Genomic DNA, 2922 nt, shown 5'->3' with positions numbered 1-2922 from the left:
GATCAATGACTTCCGTTGTATTAGTATACTAGATTAGTCCCCTGTCTAATGCTGGTTAATATCTAGTTTATTTGAAATTAATGTGTTAGTTTAGTAAAAGAAAATTAAATAAATATTAAAGAAAATGTTATATATTAATATTTTTATAATATGAAAAAATAATTTCTAGTGTATGTTGAATAAAGGTTATATAAAGGTTTTTTTACAAACTTTACATAAAATTTTACAATATTATGAATTAGTCTAAAGAATAAAAAATGAGTGAGTAATTAGAATTAGAGATGTTGAAAAATGGGGAGAAGAGAGAATAAGTTGAGATTAATGAGCGAGAAATGGAGGATGAGAATTAATGAATGAAAGAAGTATAGAGCATATGAAAGAGAAGATTTTAAAATAATATGAAAAAAGATTAAATGAGAAATTGACACATAAACAAACATTACATCATCATAGAATAATATCATTACACGTTAGCAGAGATGACATAGCTGTATTATGTTTTAGTATAGTGTAGAAGTCATTCAACCCTAGTAGTCACACTTGTCCTCTTTAATTAATTAGATATTTTATGCCTCTTTTAGCTATATATAAAATTTAGTTTTTATGTTTATATTGTTACTCGCCTAAAACCCGTGCGATGCGCAGTTGTTTTAAATAATTTTTATTTATAATCTTTTTTTATATTTTATTAGTTATATTTGTGAAAATAGTAATTATGTCTGAATAAGTATAATAAAACATATCTTTCATTATTGAAAGGATATCTTCGATATATTATTTATTTTGGTATTTGTACGATTAAACATAAAATTTAAATACATGTAATCCTCTCCATTAGGACATGATTTTAATTGATCCAAATCAAAGTCAAATGGTCAAACTAACAAAATTATTTTCAAGTATAAAAGAGATATTCCATTATTCTAAAACATCAAAATTATATCGTTATGGAAAATATCTTTAAGTCAATATGATCAAAGAAGATATATCAAAATATAATATTTCTTAGATCTCAGTTGCAACATCAATAAGGCAACAAGCTCGAAAAAGGGATATATCAGATATATTCCTTAGAAAACTCGTGCTATATCAAAAATATTTTACTTTTTGCTCCAAAATATATTTTTACATCCATCAAAAGAGTTTTTATCCAAATTTTATCAATATTCATGATTGAAATATTAATATCCATTTTTATAACCCATTCCATGTATACGTGAAGTAATTTTCTCTCGTTTCGTAAAATCAGCATTTCTCGGAGAAAATTATTCAAAAATACTCTAAAATATTTCTACCATAAAAATATATTTTATATATTAGGAAATATATTTTAAGTATTTATTTAAGTCAAAACTTTGGTCAACAGATTTATATGTTTAATTTCAAGACCAATGGTATTTTTACTCAGAAGAAAAGGCTGACAGAACAGTCTATATTTTAAATAAAATACTTCCACTCACTAGAATGACTTGAAATTTGGTGTGGATCATTTAAATGGTATTTTCTATGCATGGTAAAAATTTCGTTACATTTCGATATTTTTTGTCCGGGCACAAATTTCGAGGCAGTTGGTCCCACAGTTGACCACGTTTGACCTAGTTACCATTGACCAGAGTTGACCAAAACTTGCATGACATCATTTTATAATATTTAAGTAATTATCATATTTTTTATGATATTTATTTAATAGCTTTTAGGGTGGTCATACTTAATGGTGGTTAATGCTTAATTAAAATGATTAAACAATGATTAAAAGAAAAGGAATATATATATATTTAATCAAATATATCAGCTGAGTTTTGAATCCCATAAAGTTGTTTGTCTTATATGGATAGCAAATAAACACAACCTACTTGTCATGTCATCAATCCACGTGACATACAACATCCACCATCCATTTTTTCTCAAATCTCCACGATTTAATCCATCTAACTTTTCCTATAAATAAACCCCCACCCCAACCCATTTCAACTAAGCTAAAGAGCCACAAAGTTGCTGTGATTTTTTCAAGAAGTGTCTCTCTTCATCTCTTTCAAATTCTATACACACACTTTTTCTCAAAAACTTTCTCTCTTTTCTATATACTAACATATACAAGATTTTTGAAATCCAAACTTACCTTCAGCCAACCTAACTTCATCCCACCGAGTGAGCTCATCCACTACAACTTCTCGGCCTCCCGAAGGGCTGCCCAAGTTCGACCAAAGTGCCAAAATCCGGCCAAACCTCAGGCAAATTTTTCCGGCGAACTTTTCCGACCGTTTTCCAAAAGTGGTAATTTTTAACTTCTTCTTTGAGTTTCTTTTATTTGAGATTTGTACTTAATTTATCTACTTCATATCAAGCTCTAATATTAGATCTCTTATAAAGAAGGTTCTCAAAGAAAAGAGAACAAAGATTCGAACTCGAAATTCGAATAAGTACTTGATCTTCAAAATGAAGCTTTAAAAGAAGAAGATCTATAAAATACAAGTACTTAAATCTCTATAACTCCTCACGAGTGAGATTTCATAAATCTCTATAACTGCTCACGAGTGAGATTTCATATTTGACAAACCTCGCGAGTTGGCCAATTACTTGCACTTTATTTATCTCGATCTTGGCCAACATATTTCGTGAATATATAAATAATTATGAAAGGTATCGTATAATCCTCACTAACATCTCTGGTATTCTGTGGGATTATAATTCGATCAATAGTAAACTTCGTAATTTTGTCAAATATTAAAGACAAATTTAATCACACGAGTTGGCCAATTACTTGCACTTTATTTATTTGGATCTTGGCCAACGCATAGTTCGTGTATATAATATCATTACGAAAAGTATCGTATAATCCCCACTAACATCTTTAGTGTTCTGTGGGATTATAAATTGATGAATAGTAAACTTCGTAATCATCCGTCTAAGCTTCAAAGGTGG

The sequence above is a fragment of the Apium graveolens genome, chromosome 1 (assembly GCF_009905375.1).
Source record: "Apium graveolens cultivar Ventura chromosome 1, ASM990537v1, whole genome shotgun sequence".
Lineage (NCBI taxonomy): Eukaryota > Viridiplantae > Streptophyta > Magnoliopsida > Apiales > Apiaceae > Apium > Apium graveolens.
This window is presented reverse-complemented; position numbering follows the sequence as displayed.